Raw genomic sequence first — 22,320 nt, 5'->3', positions numbered from 1 at the left:
ATAATTTAATGTGGCTGGCTCCCAGGCCATTGCATATGCACAGAGCATAGATATGGGTTCAGATTTAGCAATGAAATGACCATCAGCTGCCTCCTGTGTTTGGATAACATTTAGCTTTGCAAGAGGTGTAAACAACATTGACTAACTCATCTACCTTACCAGGGTAGAGGGAGAGGATACAAGAATATAATTTGCCATATAAGGGAAGGTGACTGAGACTGGAAAAGCAAGACTGGGCATAAAAACATACAACCTGTGTATCCTATAGTCCAGAAAGAACTACAAGGATGCAAGAAAGTCAGCCAACATTTCCATGGGATGGGGGCAGAGAAGTCAGCTCAGTGGTTGGATGATTATCCAAGCGATCACAGGGAGGAGATGGATACTACCAAACACTCTTCAAATTGCATGGAGGGTCCCAACCAAAACCCAGTGCCCTGAGACTCTTATAGCCATATAATGATGGGTTAAAGGAGTGGGCAGGATTGGCAGGTGTCAGAGCTACTATTCAGGAGGGAGCAGGGACCCTTCATACATACATCAAAAACTTGCTGAAAGTGGTTAAGCAAAGCTGTACTTGTGATACACTGATAAATGTGACAAAACTTTGGCAATGATATGAGAAGATCTAGAGGTATCTAGAGGTTTGGCTTTAAAAAGTAAAGTCCAAAGTCAAGCCAGTCAAAAAACGGTCATCAAGGGGCAGTCATCACTAAATACCCCCATCCTCTAGTCCACAACCACCCCTCTTTAGTGAAGAATAACACTCTTATTTGCTATAAAGACTAGAAACAGATTTCAGAAGTTATCAGCTATTTCAGCAGCATTTGTGGTTGATGATTAATCATTAATTTGATGCACAGGCAGAATCCCATATGGGAGTACCACACATCATACATACGAGCCCACGCCACAACACTGATAAATCAAAAATTATAAACGCTGTCTCCTTTGTAGATAACTAGGATCCCACATGCAAAAATACAACAGCCAACTTTACTGATTACAACATTACAGACTGTTGTCATAATACTGTGGGAGAGGAGACTTCTGGATTAATTAATGTGTTGGCTTAATCCCACATACATTTTATGATAAAAGCTGTAAAATATTTACCTCATCAAATGCTTGCTATATTATGTTGTTACCTTGTCTTTAGCTATGACTCCCCATCTCTCTATTTCTTGTCACTTTTTACAGTATTTGTGCATTTTGCAGAATCTGCTATAAAGAGGATGAATACAGTCATGAGCATATAGCACACCTTACACCAGAAAGCAGGGCTGTATTCCTGACTGAGCAGATCTTGAACTGGCTGCTTGTCTACTCTTTCTGTGTCAGCTCCCCTGAGTGGCATGCAGCCTGAGTAGACATGGCACTGTCATCTGACTGTGACCAAATGAGCCATGAGTAACAACAGAGGACACTCAGCCCATTGGCTAATTGTCCTGAATAATGAACCTCATTCTCCTTTCTGATTGGTCCGGGAGGTGAGAGGTTGGCAGTTGGCAGATCCATCCATCGTGTACAACACAGTGTTACTAGAATGAATTTGACAGATGACTGCTGGGGTGGCTGGAGTCAACCTTGTATTTTCTTCCACCTACATCCAGTTTATGTGAGGAATAGATGCTTGTCTGCTTAGTTACTCTGCACTGCTTTCCCCCCAACTTTAGCTTTTTTTTGTTGCTGAAATCTTAACTGTTTCATACAATATTGTGTATATTATTATTTATTTGATATACAGCTACTCTTGACTGTTGTGAGTAGTGGGTAGTTTGCATTGCCTACATAAGGAATTTCATGCACATGTACTTGAAGCATTTGTAGCTAAATTTGTAACTTTTCGTTTTAATATGTGCAAGCTAACACTATACCAGAGCCCAAAAACACGTGAGTGATTTCACTAGTACAGAAATCATGCTATTTGCTCTTTGTTACTCTGACCATGATTGCAGGTGTATTGCTAACTGGACTGTAATCTCATTTTGAGTGTGACTAGGTCCTACTGGTTTCCCGCTGGTGCTCTTGATTGGGTTGTCAGAATGCAGCCAGCTGCTAGGTGACATGCAGAACACAAACCTGATTGCACTGGAAACCAGCGCTGACAAAAGCCGATGGAACGGGTTGGGTGTTAGAGAGATGTGACAAATGTTAAAGCTTCATGACGTCAGAGTTCTGACCCTGGTTTGATTTGAGTTTCACATGTTTTTATGAAATAAAAATCAGAGACTTCTGAGAAGGGATATATTGAGAAACAATGTAACAAACAGACCAGTGAAACAGAATGTTGAAGTTTCAACACTTTTTGACTTTTCAAACAGAGGAATGGAGACTTCCACAACAGCGTGTTGTTTTAAAGTGCTCAACTTTGCAAGTCCTCGACAGCACTACGATCATAACCATACATGATGATACGCAGACCACTAAATAAAAAAAAAATCAAAATTGCATAAAGGACTGCAGATATATTCATCCAGTTGCATACTCACTCACTGCTACTCACCCTGGATCGATAACTATGTGAGCCATCAGTGCAGCCAAATTACCAGCCAAGACAGCAAGAATATTGCAAAATATTACACTTTAAAACATACCACTCCAGCATTGTTCACTTGATTTGTAAATACAAAAATCAAAAAGTTTGCTGAAACACTGACCCCAACTTTACTGTGATAACACATTAGGTTTTGTTAACTTTTTTTTATTGTCCCAGGTGGTTAAAAACAAACAAACAAACAAAAACAAAAAAAAAAAGAATAACCTTTGCACATGAATGCACTCAATGGTAATCTTTAGGCCAATTGAATTTTGTTTGTAAAAACAAGCATCCAAATGACATTGAACATGCATAACTCTGTAAAACAATAGCTGTGTTTAATCACTATTTCATTTTGACATTCAGTTCCAATATTTATTGACTCGTATTTATCAACTGTTATGGTCCTGTGACATTGGTTTGGCACATAAACCAGTGTGAGGGACAATAGCTAAAACAAGAGCAAATGTTTATTGAAAATCTTTGGCACAAAGCCTGGTATCCTGCATCCAAGTCATGTTGCAACTCCATCTACCACCCTGAACTTCACTCCCTTGGATATTTCACAGTCGTAAATAAATGGCACACAACTTCACTTGAAAAAATAAAAACACTACTCTGGGCTATAAACTGATAGTCCAAGAAGAAATTATAATTTTCAATAGATCTCTGATGTTACACTATTTAAACTGACTGGTGTCAAGCTCAAGCTGAGTTCCCAACAGCAGACTTTTGACAGATTCTTGTAAATAGAGTCAGAAATAGAAACAACTATCTGTCTTATGCATTCCTCCCCATTAAGAAATTACCAAGTCATTTCATATGACAAATATTTTAGTGCGACACTCTGATACTAAAGCACCCCAACCTTTCCTGGCACTTCACACAGCCCACTCACAGTCTGCTCATCAAGTCCACTACATACAGATATAAACAGTCACACACATACTGCATCTATGCACCTTGACTTTCTGGCACCTTGCTGCACAGCAGGACGCCATCGCCTGTCTGTCAGTGCCTCCCCCATTAACATACCCAGTGCAGCAGTAGTATGACTCTATCAGCAGCTGGGCTGAGTCTGGCGAGCTTTGATCTCTCCCCCACTGAGTCGATCCACTGGAGCGTGACTACACCAGGTGGGAGACAGCCATGAAGTGCCAGCTCTGAATGGAAGTGGTCTGACTCATTTGTAAGTCTACATTTATGGATTATTGTTCTAAAATATCCAAAGACTGTTACAAGTTGAACTGATTTTCATTTTGTCTTTCACTTGACAAGATAGTTTCTTCCTTTCCTTTAAGTATGAATCGGGCTTATTAAATATGAGTGGGTACTGTAATTGTACTGCACTGTAACATTGTGATTATCCAGAGTTACCTCTTATCTTGCATTTCGACAGGTGTAAATATCATTCTAGGTGTTTGTAGGTTTCTTCCAGAAATACCAACCACAGATACTTAACCACTGGGTTAATGTATAAATGTATGAGTCATGTATACTTTAAATATTTCCACCAGTATATTACAGTGTCTATAACACCCCACCTTTCCAGCCTCATTCATTGCACCTCTCATAGCTAATCATTTTTCAAATTGTGCTCTTTGGCTTTTAAAGTATTTTCACAGGTCATGGGAATCTTAAGAGCTTTTAAGAGCTCTTAAGCCAACAGGCTTCTTTAGGTTTGTGGAGACATTTCACCTCTGATCCAAGAAGCTTCTTCAATAGAAAACAAATGGTGGAGAGTCTGAGATATCTGATGCACTATTGATAAAGTGAGCCTTTATTATTGGAGGTGAGCTTCCCTCCCTCCAAGACATCTACAGGAAGCGGTGCCTGAGGAAAGCGGGGAGGATCATCAAGGACTCCAGTCACCCCAGCCATAAACTGTTCAGACTGCTTCCATCAGGAAGGAGGTTCTGCAGCATCCGGTCCCGTACCAGCAGACTGAGAGACAGCTTCTTCCACCAGGCCATCAGACTGCTGAACACGTCATAGACACCTCACCTCCACTACTGGAGCTTCAACATTATGCACTCCATACTGTACAGTAATGCCACTGTTTTGCACATGTCTCAACTCAGTATATTTTTATATATTTTATTTATTGTTTACTCTATTTAATTTGTAAAATATGTGTACACACACACACACACACACGTAGAAAAATATTTAGTATACACATCCAGAAATGCATATACTATTATATATTGTACATATATTTATTAGTTTCAGATGTAGCCATTCTTGTATTTTGCTTGTTTACATTATTGTATTTTTGCACACCTCTGTTGCTTGTGAAGCTCGCACACAAGAATTTCACTCACATGTGCTGTACCAATGTACCTGCACATGTGATGTGACAATAAAAGTGATTTGATTTGATTTGATTTGATTTGGATGAGAGGTGAAATGTCTCCACAAACCTAAAGAAGTTAATTTGCTTTTTTTTTTCAAGCTGTCAAGATTTCAGTTCTTTATTATAATAATAATTATTACTATTATTGAATGAGTAAAAGATTTTGGCTGTGGCATCTAGAGTCTAGAAACTAAAACATGCAGTGGTTGTATAGCATTTTATATTTTGCACTTTAAAAAAACCTCACATATCACAGTGGCCTTTCGGCAGTGAGATCCTGCAATGAGGAGAAACCTGTCCAGGCTCTTTTCCATCCAGTGTAAGCCAAATGCTTACCCTAAGTGACCCTAATTAGCAACAAGTGGGTAAAGCCAATTGATTACTTAATTCTCGGTCATGAAGTGAGATTAGGGTGTCCACCTCTCATGCGGAGGACCCGCGACGTTTTGCCACCAGCTTGCATATGCATATCTGGGTTTCCCCATCTGTCCGTCTGGGTCACCTCCATGCCCAGCTCTTCGTGTCTGGATAATTAGCTGCCCAGCCCTCGCTGCCAGACTGTGCGTCCCATGGATTTATGATGGTGATGGCTGGCCAGGTCTCACAGGGGATTGTGTGTGTTTGTGTGTGGTATGTGCCAACGAGGCCAAAGGGAGACATGGCTGTCCTACTAATGAGAGGACACAAGGTTATTTACGGCAGGCTGAACCAGTGTCATGGATATGGAGATAAGGCAACACCTGGGTAATAAATCATTAAGAATACATGTGAGTTTGGAGGTTGTTTAGTATTTAGTCCAAAAGCTGAAGTCATCACAGATGAGTGTGCTTTTCAGTATCACCCTCCTTCCTATACTTCAGTTACAAGGGTGAGAGAGGCTTCATCTTTATGATTCACTCATGCCTCTCTGGTTATTAAACAGAAAACATCATCTGTCATAAACAAACATCACAGCCATTTCTCCACATTATGTTCTACACTTTGTGCTTGCTTTTCTTTGAACAAGACTAAAACGCTGCCTCCACTCCTTCGCTGAAGTGACTCATCTTTTCTCTATTTTAAGTGCAGTATAGTGCAATTCGAAGATTAAAAAACCTGTCCATTGGCTGCAGATGGGTGTGGTAATAAATACATCTTGCTTTTTCAAACAGTTGTTTCAGTAACATTTATGTAAACACTTTTACTGCTTACATCAGAGGATCTACTGGTGCCCTTCTTGGTTATTTTTGCTGCTTTTTTGCTACAAATGGGAAATGGATAAATTCCAAGGACATTAGTGCTGTCTGCATGCAAGGGAAGCGTGAATGGTTAAAAGTGTAAACCAGTAGAAAAGACCACTTTACTCTTATCTGTGGGTTATGAAATGTACTCTGAAGGTTTTAAACCGTGCCCCCATAGACAACAATTTAATCGACCATCTACAAAAAGCCTGCTGTCTTCCAAAGAGCACTTAACCCTCTCCAGGCAGGCGTTGCAGATTTGCAACAGTTAAACACTAACAACCTGATTACCCCACATACATATTTTATGAGTTTTTTTTTTTTTACTCAGAAGTACCACTGCAGGACTTGGTTGTGCATTAGCAACAAAGTTTAATTTGAGCCTGAGAGGGTTAAACTGTAGAAATGAAAAGATCTCTGTTAGAGATCACTCCTCCTCGAGTGTCTCCGTCCAGACAAGTCTGACCCGTCTGACCCTTTCAAGACTTGTTAAAAAATTTCCATCTTATGTGACATTGGAAAATGTCTGCGTCTTGTGCTGTTGTGTGTGGTTTCTTTTTTTTTTTTTTTTTTTTTTTTTTTTCATAATATAAAAAATCATTTTAAATGAAGCTCTGACAAATTTTGTTGCCAGTGATTTGACCTTTGGATGGGCGCCTTCTATTAAAGTGGAGCACATGTCTGGCTGTGGATTGGCTGCACTTTTGACTCTGCCTTCTGATGACCTTAGTAACCGAAGCGCAGACCTTCATCTCAACTTCAGCTGTTTTCCTGCTAAGCCATAATTGTCCTCCAGTTCAAAAACAGACCTTTGACTCTTTGTGCTCTTGTCTTTTTTTTAAATCCAGATGTTATGCAGTGGCTTTTTGTTTCATCGTTTTGTTCTCAAAGTATATGAGTCTTGTACCAGCAATAAAAATCACCTTGTCAGAGCTAAATAAATAACCAATGTACCTTATTGGCCATCTCTTCCTTTGGCTTAATAGTCATAGTTAATAGTTAATAGCTATAAGAGAATTAACTAACACTGCTGAGAGGACTAGTCACTGGGTATGGCTAAAAAGGGTTGACATCACTTGGGCAGCTAAAGCAGTCAGCTAACCGTGAGGAAAAAATAAATACCCTGCTCATCTCCCCTTTTCTGGGAGGCAGTGGGGAGGCAGAGTGTACAGCCTGATCCGGCGGGGAGGTGTGGGAAGCCATATCCCCACTTCCGGCTCTCCACTCTGCTCTCTCCCATCTTGTCCCCTTTTGTCTTACTTCTCTCCATCACCTTTTCTATCCCTTTGAAGAAGTGAGGCTCCATAAATGCTAAAGAGGTAAGTATTATTTCTCAGTTGCAGTGAATAGATAGAAAATAAACTGTAGAAAACTAAATAGGAGAAAGAAGAAGAGAATTTTACATAAACCAGTGACACACTCCAGGGCCTGATCAACCCTGGCAGGGCCTCCTTGGATGAGGGTGTCTAGTGATAATGGCCGAAACACCCGATGAATCCAGGGTCCACTACTGACGACTTTAAAATGATAATCTAGATCAGATCTCTAATCCCTAAACCTAACCAAGGAAGAAAAAATGGCAGATTAGCCTGGGTAAAAGACCGAAAGTTGAGGCACACAACGATGTGTGCTGCTGGTAAAGCTTCTGGGCTGCCTTTCCTCATATCAGCCATCCCTCAAGAGTCTCTCCATCTAAAGCAATGCATTATCAGGGACTCTAACATCTAGTCCTTTTTACTGAGTCATACTGTCATTAAGTCTACTTTACAGCATTCTTGGAACTATATCACCCTAATGCTTATCAAATCCTAATTCTCCATTTTTTGTTTTGTAACCCCTATAGACATGGTTACTAGTATTTTCTTGTTTTTTACCTTGTATTATTATTTCCGACACCCCTTGAACACACTTTGATTTTCCGTAGTTCAGTGAATGCAACAAAAGCACGTTGCTGCATTAAGCTAGGCAAAAGAGAGCAATTAACAAGCTACACAGTGAGTCTTTCGGTATAAAATAAGTGTTATAAAGTATTTTCAACAGTCTCTAACTTAAAGTTATGTACTTTTCAGAGGCCTTTATGTGTTTTACTCTCGACCAAAACCAGGCAGAGCGTGTATTTGTTTCTTGGGAATTCCGGTGAGTTACTAGAGATGATAAGTTAGCAGGAAAACTTATGCTAATTTTACATGTGGTAAACACTGCAACAGTGCGAATTCTGTATTGTCTAAAAAATAGCTAAAACCAGTCGGAGTACTTGAATTGTGTGTGAAATGGAATGTCGTATTTAATTTTATTGTCTATTTGATTGGGCATCTTCACAAATGCGCAAAACTAATGCAGGATGCACTTTTCTTTTAGCCATAAATGTTGTCCAGTGCCTTTTCTGCACTTTGTCATTTCAGTTATAGGTTAATTCGTGTAAATAAGTTATTTAAAACTACTTACGTTACAAACATTTCATGATGTGATTACATATGCCTTAAAAAGGGGTATATAAATACAATTGATTGTAATGCTGTAAAGCAATACAAATGGAATTCATAGAGACAGAACAATGTTAAAACAACAGTGTACTTGATTTTGAAAACTTTATGAGATCTCATTTTATTTAGAAAAACTGTTAAGAACTATTTTGTTTATTGCTCTGTACTGTATGTGCAGACTGTTTTTTTGTGATCCTGGATCTGAAGTGGTTCTGGATATGGATGGCGAGCCAGACCCTGTGAAAACTCTTGGCGAATCCAAAAGCAGTGTGGCCAGCTGTTCTGGATGCAGGAGTAGAGCTACAGTCTGAATTACTTCAAATCGCAGGATTTCAGATAAGCAAGAGCAAAAACTGCTTACTTCATATGGATTGTTTCTCTGGGAAACCATTGAACTCCCAATATCCTGCTCATCAGGAGTCAGGTCTAAAGAGACTACTTATTTTATTTTATTTTGTTGTTATTTTCAAAAGAGCGCTCTTCTCTGTTGATCTTCTGTTAATTTTCTATGCTGTTTACATTGGGTTATTGCACCACTGTAACATTGTAATAAATCTGCCGGCTGTTCAACACTCAATTCTCTCAAATTTATTTTACTCCTCTCGAATCTAGTCTATAAGTTTAACCCTACTATACTAAGCAGGTGTTACAGTTTATTTCTTTGTTTTTATTTGTTTAGATTGCAGAAGAAGTGCTGTATGTGTTTGCATTAACAAGCAACAATGGAGTGGACTGGATTGATTTTGAGCTGTTGTACCAATCCTGAAGGTCATCCAGACTCTTTCAATGAATTCTAGCTACGCCCATGAATTCAAATGAATACATTAGATAGATTTAAATTAGCTGCTATATCAGCCTTCCAAAGCATTGTGGGCAATAGCTAGGTTTCATTTGACGTAGACGTGACGTCGACGTAAAGCGCGAAATTTGACTGGCGGTCGGAAGTGAAAAAGATAAGCGCAAAATCACAGACAGACAGTACGCAAAATGCCTATGTCCTGTTGTGTTTACGGATGCTCCAGTAGGTCGACCAGAGAAACTGATAAACGGTATTTTAGGGTACCAAAAATAGCCCAACGAAGAGGAGAAAAATGGAAAATTCTAACCGAAAAACGTAGGAAAAAATGGATTTTAAATTTACGTTTACAGTCGGGAGGAGCAGAGTCTGCCAATGCCCGTGTCTGCAGCGACCACTTCGTCAGAGGTAATGTTATGTTTGCAAACGAACTTATTAGCATTAGGTTGTCGTTAAATTCTGGTTTACTTAGTGCTTTTAAGTTAGTAGTCTAATATTGACTTGATTGGGACTATAGGCTGCCCAAGTGCTTTGGATGACGAAGAGTCGGAGGACTGGGCTCCGACGGTCAATCTCGGCTACGAACGAAAACCCAGATCGGAATCAGTTCTCAAACGAGAGAAAAGAATGAAGCTTAAGGCAGAACAGCATCGATGTGCAGAGGCGATTTTGGATATGCAACAGACGGCTGAGAATGGTTTACCTTGAAACAAACAACTGTCACTCTAACGAAGTCCTAAGGATGTGGCATGTTTGTTGACGTTAAAGCCGCTACCGCTAACTGTTAGCGTGTTTAAGATAAAGCAATATAAGAACAAACACTCACCCTTGCAAACACCAAACTGTATCCATCACGGAGACGTTTTGTTCCAAGGTTGTGGACCCACCCGCTGACAAAAAAATTGTACGCCTCCAGACTCTTGAAAGCTTTCATTTGCTGCCTAGTGTAGTAAGAAGTCTGGAGGACCAAGTAGTTGGTGATATCCACAGCCTCGATAGTAGGCAAATCCTTTACTTCTGTGGTGTATTCGGACATTTTCAAAGAATACGGATCACGTCCGATATATTTTTTAACTATCTGTTTATATCTCTCCCGAGAAACGGGGTCTAAAGTTGCACAATAGCTGCTCTCCTGACTCTCCACAGTGTCCTCCATGTTTACTTCCGCCCTCCACTCAAAAATCGCGCTGCCTCCGCACGTCATCAGAACCACGTGACCGCAACCCAACTATTAAAAAAGGGGGCATGACTTTTTTCACTACAATAGCCTCTGTTTCACCTCTGCAAGTCAAACACTGCTTGTAATTGACTTGTTGCTCAGATGTTTTAACACATTTTCTGAAAAGCACAATGCCGACTTGCTTTATGCTTTTGATTTGCCTGTGGGCATGGACGTATAGTGTTTTTTATGTGAAAAAATGACATTGACCTTGATGACATTCAGCTTATTTAGAAAGTAGGATCCAGTAATTTTGTTCTTGGCCTATATTACGAATCAAAACTCCAACTATCTGAGATTCTGCTGCTTTTCAAACTATCTATCTTTGTACACACAGTGCTAAACTGGCAAAATGCCTGTATAAATGAAATGCTGTGTGTGGAAACACATGATCTTGCAGAACTTCGTTCAAGCATCAATCATTTTGTTATTTAGCCTTGTCTGTGCGTGGAGACATAAGCTTGGCATATCATTCCAATTTAGAACTATCTGGCCTTTCAATTCACCCTCGTGTTTCTCATGCGAATATAAAAACTCTATCAGAATGTTGATTACTGTCCTAAGAGTAAACAAGTAGGAACTGTGCAAGGTTGACAGTAAAATACATTTTGAATGAATAAATGAACAATAAACCAGACTGTTTAAATTCGGAATAATTATAATTATGGGGGCGACTGTGGCTCAAGAGTTGGCAGTTCGTCTTGTAATCAGAAGGTTGCTGGTTTGAGCCCCGGCTCCAACAGTCTCGGTCGTTGTGTCCTTGGGCAAGACACGTTGCCTACTGGTGGTGGCACCAGTGTCCGGCAGCCTCGCCTCTGTCAGTGCGCCCCAGGCCAGCTGTGGCTACAATGTAGCTTGCCATCACCAGTTTGTGAATGTGTGTGTGAATGGGTGGATGACTGAATGTGTAAAGCGCTTTGGGGTCCTTAGGGACTGGTAAAGCACTATACAAATACAAGCCATTTGCCATTTATGACCCTCTCAGTGCTGTATGTCAACCCAGCCACAGTGGGTTACACAAGGTTAGGGACCTAAACAGGTTTCCCTGTTTAGTTCTTGTCTATTATGTTCGCCTTGTGTCCTTGTCCTCTGCGTCCCTCTCGGTTTTCATGTGTGTGTCCTTGTGTCTTGTTTCCCTCTCTGTTCCCATGTTCCTCTCCTTGTGTTTCATTCCATGTTCACACCGTCTATCATGTTTATCCATGTTCCCCAGCTAGGGCTGTGCGATATGACCAAAATCTCATATCCCGATATAAGAATTCTATCGTCCGATAACGATATAAATCACAAAAATGTAACATTTTCTGTAAATTCTGTGAATCTCGGGCAGCTCGTCTTGCGGGAAGTGTTTCCAGCTGCGCGTCATGTGGCTGGAGTCGAGTGTTTTAACCGATGCATGAAACGATACATTTTTAGACATTAGTTGTAAAGGCCGCCGTTTTCTTTGAGTATTTATTACACGGCGTGCTGCGGGGAAAAGCCTGTTCTTTTTTTCTTTTCTTTTTTGGCCTGTCCCGTTTGGTTCTTTTGCCATCAGAATTATTGTCTAAAGGCGAGGAAAGATGCCCAACGGATTTACTTTACCAAACTGACCATCCCAGCCTTGCCGTAATGGTCTATTTGATTCACCTTTTATTGTTTATTTTATTTATTTATTTTTTTATTTTCACTTGCTAGATACGGCACTGGAAAAATCTGTTCTAATGTTTGAGTCTAAGGTTTATTTTTTAACACCTGGCGGCTCTTTTTTACTTCTCATCTGTAAATAATCTGCTCTTTCACGTGATTCAGTTTATTTTGAAAAGTCTCAACAGGATCTTGAGCTTTATTGTGAAAGGTTTATGTGGAACATAAACAAGCGGACACACGATGCTGTTACCGTCGTTGTTGCTAACCACAACGCATAAAAACAGGCGCTTGTCCATCCCTAGTGTGGTTATATTAAATATAAAAGAAAGAGAGAACTTTAAGAAATTAATATAGCCACTACAGTGACCATCAAAACGATGAAAAAATATTGCCGTAAACAGTTTATTTTGCGACACCACGAAACAAACGATAGCGTAAAATGAAACGATAGACATTTTTATATCTCATCCGATATATATCGTTATATCGAACAGCCCTACCCCCAGCCCATCATGTCTCTCTTGTCCTCCCTCTCTCCCTCTCTCGTCTGCCTTTCCTCCACTCCTGTGTGTCTGTCTTGTGTTCCATCATTTCCTGTTTTATTGTGACAGTCTCACCTTCCATGTTCAGCGTGTTCAGTTTTGCTTCTTCTCTCTCATTGTGCCTAATTGGTCTCAGCTGTGTTCTCCATGTGTTTCCTGTTCCCTCGTCATTCTTGGTGTATTTAAGCCCTCTGTTTCCCTCTGTCCAGTGTTGTGATCTCCCTCATGGCTGTGTGTTTCTCTGTGTGTCTCTGTGTGTGTTTAGTTTCCTGTAATTCCCCAGTTTAGTTTTGTAGTACTTTCCGTTCAGCCTATGAGTTACAGTGGGGCTTCTATCCTGCTTGCTTTACACAGCTGTTTCATGACAGGGGGTGGATTACACCAGAGATCAACTAGAAGCACCTTCTTACTTGAAATAGTGAAGAACCGGTTAATAGATGATGTCAGGCATTAGTATGAATATGGTGTTCACAGATGAGTTTGTGATCTGTAGTGAGAGTGGGGTGGAGGTATGTTCTAGAGAGAAGAAGAATGATATTCAGTAAATGCAAGAAGTAACACATGTGTGTGAATTAAAGAAGTAGAGGCTATGAAAGATGACAGGTTTAAATATCTGGGTTCAACCATCCAAAGCACAGGCAATGGACAAGAGTGGCTGGTTTGGCTTGTAAAGCGAAGGAATAGTGAATATATTGGATGGAGCTGCCAGAGAAGAGGAAAAGAAGACTACAAAGAAGATGGATATAGTGAAGGAGGACATGCAGAAGGTTGGTGGGCCAGAATAGTGACAGAATGGTGGGAAGCAAATGATCCATTGATGTGGCCTATAATGACACAATGGACGCTTTTAAAAGTCCTATTGGAGTTACAATTAAAAGCACTAAGTAAACATCAATGTCAGCATGTTCAGTTAAAATTGTGACTTATCCCACTGAACTCCAAGTTCCTCTAACGTGGGTTTTGTAGTTCCTTAAAAGATAACTGTTATTTCTTGGTGTCCAGTAGTACTACAGTGTGGCGGGGAACCAACGCCACAGCATGTTTGGCATATTTCTCTGTTCTGACAGAACAAAAGTTGTTGTTTTTTTTGTTCTGGGATAAAAATAGCAGTTCATGACATTAATCAAATAGTTTCATACAAAGAAAAACATCTAAAGCTTCTAATCAAAGCCACAAGTATTTGTGCTGTAGTATCACGTCTTTCAAAAGTGCCCTTTCAAGCACAAAATCATGTCAAACACTACACGAAGAAAAAGCTGCATACCATCACTGAAATAACATAAGAGCCTAACATGTAACCCCTTTAGGTTGCACGAGGTTATTCCCTCAACATGCTCTGTCACATTTTTTTCAAAGCTCTTCAAGTTAAAGTAGGTGAGAGCAAAAAATGGATGTGATGCAGTGTTGGCAGGAATCAAGACACACTGCCTGAGGTCTCAGTTGAAACAGCCGTAGCCCTGTTTTCTATTCTCTTTGATACAATGGAGACCTGTGTTTAAAGAGAAAAGGGGAGAAAAAGTTAAGCTGGAATACAAACATCAGTATGAATATGACAAAGAGCCTCATTTCTGTAGCGCTTAATAATCCTGTCTGCCATTTGTTAGCTCAGTTTTATATAGATAGCTTTTGAATGGCTCAGTAGGAAAATGCACTGTCAATGAATTACATCACATTATCTTAGCCACCTAGCTTTGTCATTCAGTTGATGGGGCTGTCGCCTGTGTTTGCCTGAGTAGCCCTGGCTGGTTGCCATGATGTCTTGTTGATGTGGCCAACTTCATCCCTTTTGCCAGTGAGCTGTGACTAATATGAAAACACATCTGACATCTGGCTTACTCAATCTGCTGGTTTTAAATAGATGCTGGCGTCAGTAAAGGATTCATTCGCTCTTTTCTTTCAGTGTGACGACATCTTCTCTGATCGGTGTCTGGGAGCTACGGAGTGAACGCTTTGCAGAGGGTGAGATGCCTACTTAAAGTAAACACATATGATGCTGTTCTGAGTGTTACTATGCCAATAACATGTACAGATATCATTTTTGTGACATTTCCATATTACTTTTAAGCCCAGAGGTTTTCCAGTTGTGGCATATAAAAGCAGAGACAAATTAATATAGTCTATAGTTATTTAAAATTTTACACTGTGGTGAGAATTTTTATTCTTCTTATTTTCTAAAAATAAAGCACAGCAGCATCCTGTAAGGTCAAGCTCAGCTTCAATCCAGGCAGATCAGCTGATTTCCACTGCCAGCCCACATCAGGCTGTGGCTGAGCTGTTACCCTTTCACACATCCTACTTGCAAATCTCATATAGGTGGGCGTAGTATTTAAGTATCTTTAGCCTTCTGATACTTCCCATCTTCAAGCTGCTTTACAACCCAGCTTCTCCTTAGTTGCTGCCTTATTCTGCAATCTTGCTGCTGCTTGTCCTAACCTATGCTTCCCACATACACAGTAGAGTAGGAAAGATCCACATGATGCCAAATATGTTCTTCTGTTCAGCTGGGTCATGGCAATAGCTTGTATCAAAGCTATGTCCACTATGTGCTGTAAACTATTCCTTGCTCTTAGTGTCTAATTACGGCTCCAGTTGTACATCTTCTCTCTGCCTCTTTCCTGCTCTGGTTTCTCTCCATGACCCCAGGAGAAACAATGAATCAACTGTTCTGTATCCTTTTGTTCCACTTGCCTTTTCCCTTTTTTTCTTCTTTTTTTGCATAATTCGTTAGAGCAAATTCATCAGATGCTTCACATTTAACCTCGTCCTCAGGCTTTGTGACATTAGGGAAACCTTTTGTTTTCATTCCCCTAGTTATTTACACCAAGTCTACACTCTGTCTAGAAGTGCTATTGCTCAAAATAATGTTTAAATATAAGGGTTTAAGGGACAAGCTGAGGGGGAAAATGTGTACTTCCTGCTGTGACTGGGAAAAGAACTGGATATTATTTCATATTAATAGTCTATGTCTGGGCACATTATGGTGTTAACATTAACATTTACAGACCCACCCTGCTTATACAATCGCTTGAGGTTAAACTCAGGCACCACTCATGCAAGTCTGGTGTCATGTCCCTATAATCCACACAGATGAATATTTAATTGACCATTACCTGAAGCAACTGATAATTAGAGCACAGTCGCTGTATATTCCTGGCCTCAGGTTACTGCTCTGAGGTCGTCCTGCAGCGCCAGCTAAGGACAAAGCACCGGTTGGTGAGTGGGACAAATTGTTCTGTGGCTTCATTTAACAAATTCATGCTTCAGTCTGGAGAGCCAGCTGTGGTGCATTTAAGGACCCTTTTTCTCTAGACTGTGTAAAAGCTAAATGTGATGTGAGTACATTTGGCTTTATAACTTATGCATTCCAAAAATTGCCTCATATTTTACTTCGTGCTAAAAGAATATACACTATAGAAACTTTAGTGAGGGAACTCATAATCAAGGCCTTTCAACTACAGAGAACCGGTTTGCTTTTCATTTATACAGTCATGTTCTTTCAATATATTCTTACAAAAAAGAGTTTTTCATTGGATAACTGTGTTCATTATAGCAAAAGAGAATGAATACACTAACAGGTACCATGCACTTCTGTTGATGCAGCAGGCCCAATTGGCTGAGGATCTAAATCTCTTTTATGCCCGTTTTGACAGGGAGAACACCGACCCTGTCCTGTCCCCTCTCCCCTCAACCGACCCTGCTCCGGTCCTGAGCACTCATGAGCTGAGGCGTGTGTTCCGGAGCATTAACACCAGGAAGGCGGCCGGGCCGGATGGAGTGCTGGGCCGGGTGCTAAAAGACTGTGCTGCGGACCTGGCGGACGTCTTCACCTCTATATATAACACCTCGTTGTCCTGTTCACTGGTACCATCCTGTTTCAAAGCAGCAACCATCGTTCCCATCCCAAAACAGTCAAATGTCACATGTCTGAACGATTTCAGACCTGTGGCACTCACCCCCATTCCCGCCAAATGCCTGGAGAGACTGGTCATTAAACACATCAGAGCTGCTTTTCCACCATCCCTGGACTCGCACCAGTTTGCATACAGGGAGAACCGGTCAACTGAGGATGCGATCGCCACAGTGCTGCACACATTACTGAAGCACTTGGAACACAGGAACACCTATGCACGGCTCCTCTTTGTAGACTACAGCTCGGCTTTTAATACCATCCGGCCATACAAACTCCGTCCCAAACTCCACCAACTGGGACTTAACTCTTCTCTGTGCAACTGGATTGTGGACTTCCTCACTAACCGTAGACAGAGTGTCAGAGTGGGTAAGAACACCTCTTCCACCCTTGTGGTCAACACCGGTGCCCCTCAGGGGTGTGTTCTGAGCCCTCTGCTATACACTCTCTTCACCCATGACTGTATTTCCTCCTGCGCGTCCAATCTCATTGTTAAGTTTGCAGATGACACTACAGTGCTCGGACTTATATCCAACAATGATGAGACAAACTATAGGACAGAGGTGCAACAACTAGAGTCATGGTGCCACGACAATAACTTGGTCTTAAACACCAAAAAGACCAAGGAGATCATTGTAGATTTCCGGAAGAGGGGTCATAACAACCATCTGCCTCTCTTCATTGGCAGTGAGGCGGTGGAGAGGGTGAGCAGTTTTAAATTCTTGGGGGTAACTGTGACCGAGGACCTGTCCTGGGGCAACCATATCACCTCAGTTGTACGGAAGGCCCAACAGCGCCTCTACTACCTGAGGAGACTGCGGAGCGCACACATTCCCAGATCTCTGATGTTGAACTTCTACAACTGTGCCATCAGCAGCGTTCTGACGTATGGATTTCTAGTGTGGTTCCCCAGCTGCACCAAGGCCGATCAGCAAGCACTCCAGCGGGTGGTGAAAGAAGCTGGCAGAATTATTGGAACAAGTCTGCCAGAGATCAGTAATATCTTCCCCACTCGCTGTCTGAGGAGGGTGCACAGTATCCTGCGGGACCAACATCACCCTGCGCGCCACCTTTTCCATCTGCTGCCCTCAGGGAGAAGGTACAGGTCTATACAGGCCAGAACATCCAGACTGGCCAACAGCCTGTATCCACAGGCTGTGAGGCTCCTGAACTCTCTGCCCCCCTCTCACGGACAATAACCATATCCAACTTCTTAATAGCAATGAACTGGTCTGCATTGGTGCATCATATCTTTATTCTCTTCCCCCTCCTGCCCCCCCCTCTTTCTTAAATAGATAACTATCATATCTGATATCATATCTCACAGTACAATAATATTGAATGGGTTGCATTGTTGTATTTTGTCATGTTTCTCAGGTCTTTGTCTGAATTTCTACGAAAATTATTGCTAAGGATTGTCTTATTGCATTGGAGTCACACTGGGTTAAATATGTACACTTGGGTTTTAAGGGGTATTTATTATTTTCTTCTTTTTTTTGGGTTGTATGGAAGCCCCAAACGCAATTTCATTGTTCTTGACAATGACAATAAATAAATAAATACTAAATACTAATTAAATTGCCACATTTGGTAACCAAGGTGGAAATGTTCTCTCACATAATATGAGATGGCAAGCACTGGGGCATCGCTCAGGTTCATCAAAGCACTCTGTTTTAAATAGCTTTAAAAGTACAGAGAGACCTCAGTCACAACACAAGAAGAGCTCTAATTTAAGTTTAGATTGTGTAATAAATATGTAATACCCAGAACATTTACGTATTTATTATTTACTTTGAAGAAACTGATGTTATATTAATTCCTTTTCATATTCAGATGCTGTTTTTCTTCTTCAGTTTCACTTTACTGTGCTTGCTTCTGCATGGCAGAATGCTTTTATTTTTCATCTATGCTTAAACTCACTGATCATTACTAGGACACAATGTTCTTCCTTTTACTATGCTTATGTTTAAGCGGAAGTGGCACATTCCTCTATTCAAGGCACAGACTGTATGGGCAGAACATACAGTATATTTTTCAGTCTCTGGTGTCATAGTACAATAACATCTTCAAATGTCTCCACAGCCCCTCCAATCTGTCTTCTTGCCTGGAGTTACTGCTTGTCATTGTCTCCAAAATCAGCAAAAAACTTTTTGGTATTTGTTTGTTGCAAAAAAAAAGTGCCATCTACTTCTACAGAAATAACTCAAACTTAGATCATAATTTCTTCCACTCTGGAGGATCTACCTTTTATAGAAACTCAGCCGGCATCATTTTTCAAAGCATCGCTCAGTGAATGAAAAGGCTGAGTAGTACTCTGATTAAAATGAATGTGGAATGCTGCTGCACCATAGTATATAGAGTTACAGTTCAGATGTTTTTTTAGAACAACTTCACTAATATCAGTATTTTCTGATATATTGTTACATCTGTTGCTGACTCCTCGGGTTAAATTGTAGTTGAGCAGGATGACATGCTTCTGATTCCTCTTTCTAAACAAAGAGGAAAGATCAATCCAAAGTCCCCAAACCCAAGAAACAAATGAAATAATGGCTTTATTTTACCTGTACAACTGGTGATGTACATCGGCTATTATAAACTGCAAGGTCAGCCCTAAAGAGCAAAAGGGAAAAAGGGTTCAAGACACATACATCTGAGAAATGGGAGGTTTTGCATGTAAAGCCATGTGCACATCGCTCACGAGCTGTCCCCCATATTATATTGGATGTGATAACAGACAGGTAGTTATGTCCTGAATGAAACCAGAGCTCTAATATAAGAAAACCTACATGGGTATGCTAATTTATTCTTGGTGTTGTCACAATTAGTTATTGCCAGCAGATTAGACATGTGACCCTCCCATCCCTGGAAAGCTGACAAGAGCTGGATGGAACAACAACATAATGCTATAAGCTAACATTATGACAGCAAATGTTAGACTCGAATGTCCTAAAACTGCTAATACTCTGCTGCTAACTGCTAATAGTCAGATAATAGTTTGATTAGATTTTAATATCATATGAGAGTTTGTTTACTAAGTACGAGTCTACCCATGTAAGATCTATTTCAACAAAACTTTCAGTAAGAGCAGCGAACAGAAGCTAACCGCAGCTGATGGAGACAAAAACAGCAACGCATTCTTACAGAAAATTACAGATATCCTCAACAACTCACCTCATTATCACTGTCATCAATCAGAAATGAGCTATGTTTACTCCTTGGATAAATCTCTTGGAGTGCTCAGGTGGAGTAGAAAAGTCAATTTACCATTTTATCATCATCAACAATGTCACTGATAATACGCAGAGACGAGTCAATGTCAAAATGTAATAATAAAAAATGTAATAAAAATTCGTAAACAGTGACCGTGGGTCACTTATTCCAGTTCTTGTTCTAGCTGCTAGAACAAGAACAAATAATTCAAAATCCTTCAGTGTGAAAAAAGATATGAAGTCAACAATACTCTTGGCAACTGTGTTGCTAGAATCTAGCAACACAGATTCATACACATAAAATGGTAATGATAATGTTATCGCTTAAAAATACAGCAGATCTCTGTCGTACGACCTTTACCACCACTAAGCATTAAGACTAAAACTAGGAGGGAACAGCTTGGCTGGTTATGTAGATAAGCATCTGAGTAATCAACACTGTATATCTTTGAAATCTGCACAACAAACATAATGAATTAAAAAAAAATACTAGACTGTATTTCTAAATGAATGACATTCACCAATGAAAAAATATGCTGTTTTTAAATCAAGATCTACAGTGTGTCTATTTGGTTCCTGTTTTCTCTCTATCAAACATACAAACACACATACAGACACACGCACACACATACAAACATGTGCAGACACATTTATACACCAGTTCGTTTTGGGGTTTTAGTCTGGCTTCTCAGTCATGTAAGTCATATTCCACCATATTTTGCTAATATTCCTTATTTCTTTTTATTTTTGAATACCATGCAAACAAACGAGACTGGACTCTGAATATACTTTAATCTCCTCCTGGAGGAAAAATTGAATGCATGTGCTTGATTTTTTAAGGATTAAAAGATGAAAACAAAAGTGTTAGAATAACTTAATGCATGGTAAGATGTAACACCAAAACCAACAATGGGGACAAAACTAGTATTAGGCAGGATTGTTTGATTCATATATGTATTCACTCATACATGCATATAGCCCAAGCAATGGCTGCTATGTGCCTCAAATGAAAGAAAAGCTGAAGAAAGCACAAAAAGGAAGAGGGGGTGGTGGAGGAGTGAGAGAAGAATTGATGCGGATAGAAGAGAAAGAAGTCAGTGTAGGGATCTTTCATCATAATCCTGTTACTGTTGAATAATTTAAGTATCTCCTTGCAGACATTAATTTCCTATCATCTACTTTGCTTCTAATTCACTGGGAGAATTAATGAGGATTGACATGGCTGCTCTTTCTTGTGCAGTGAAAGCCAACATGGAGCAGTTGATAAGCGGGATGTGCTGCTGGAACAATGGGCAGCTGGTTATAGCCTAATCATTTATTTTACACTTCAACCGAGCTTTCATTAGCTTCCAAAAAAAGCAGGGCATGAAAATATAAGGAGTACTGTTAATTATGTACATTAGTATTGATTATCAAAATTCTGAAAGTAGTAAAATACAATGGTGTCCTATTTTTTTTTTTAAGTTAATTTACTTTAAGTTGAATCAAGCATATACCATCATCTTTAGTGTGAATTATCTTCTAAAGGTCACCTCTAAGCAGTGTAGACATGTCGAGGACAAAGCCATGCGACTGATAGGCCATCTATTTCGAAGATTGATAGCTCTCTGCTGCTATCAATGATACGCCTATGTGCCTCTTAGCATTCTGTACATCTCCATTGTTTTTCGTCAAGGACATTGGGGGTATACAACACCATATAAAATGCCATTTCTGAATAATAGAAAGAGAGATGCAATAGAAGGAATGGAAGAAATAAAGGTAGGGCACGCTGAAGAAATACACCACTGTCAACAATGTTACCACAATGGGTTTTGAAATACAGCACAGCACAGATCTCATTGTTTTAGGCAGTAAGGAGAGGAACATCGCCGGTGAGAGTGGGGGGGTGCAGCTTCAAAGATCTGTCATGTTCTAGGCTGACTTTAATGGGTGAACAGGAGAACTGGGCTGCAGTGACATTCACAGAAACCTGGGGGATGTTTAAAGAAAAGATTAAAAAAAAACTAGAGATGTCAGTTTCTACGTGTGGAACGGTGAAGAGAAATTACCTTAATTTTTAGGTGAATTTTGATTTTTGTGAACAAACACGCTCCCTGGCTGTTCCCTACCTTTGTTTGTTTCGACTGCTCTTTTCTACAAGTAGACATCTCATTATTGTCAAATGCAGTGAAACCTGAGACAGTTTCTGGCACGTCTATCCTTTCCTGCTTTAGCTGGGCACATTTCTTGCACTTTTTCAAATAATTCAAATCCTTCAGTGTGAAAAAAGATATGAAGTCAACAATACTCTTGGCAACTGTGATACCAATTTAATTGAAATGTCAGCTGAGAGACAGGGACTCCAAATCTGAAGAATCTCTCTGTTTTGTCTCTTTTGTGTCCTCATCCCTTCTCCTTCTCTTATTTCTCATCTATCT

At 40.2% G+C, this 22,320-nt stretch overlaps 1 long non-coding RNA gene across 3 annotated transcripts in view; it reads right to left on the bottom strand.

The window, feature by feature from the left end:
- Positions 1-22,320, bottom strand: part of LOC309707946 — a 107,092-nt gene that overhangs the window by 25,350 nt on the left and 59,422 nt on the right. The window contains exons 3-4 of one of the 3 annotated variants that reach the window (XR_014277133.1): positions 19,253-19,301; positions 16,007-16,094 (exon numbers count right to left, since the gene is read on the bottom strand). The exons of the other annotated variants lie outside the window; for them this stretch is intronic. This is a non-coding gene — a long non-coding RNA (uncharacterized lncRNA). Of the gene's footprint in view, positions 1-16,006; positions 16,095-19,252; positions 19,302-22,320 lie in introns of those variants that run through there. 3 annotated transcript variants of the gene reach the window in all.

This window comes from Aulonocara stuartgranti (assembly GCF_965226115.1).
Source record: "Aulonocara stuartgranti genome assembly, chromosome: 6".
Classification (NCBI taxonomy): Eukaryota; Metazoa; Chordata; class Actinopteri; order Cichliformes; family Cichlidae; genus Aulonocara; species Aulonocara stuartgranti.
This window is presented reverse-complemented; position numbering and strand designations above follow the sequence as displayed.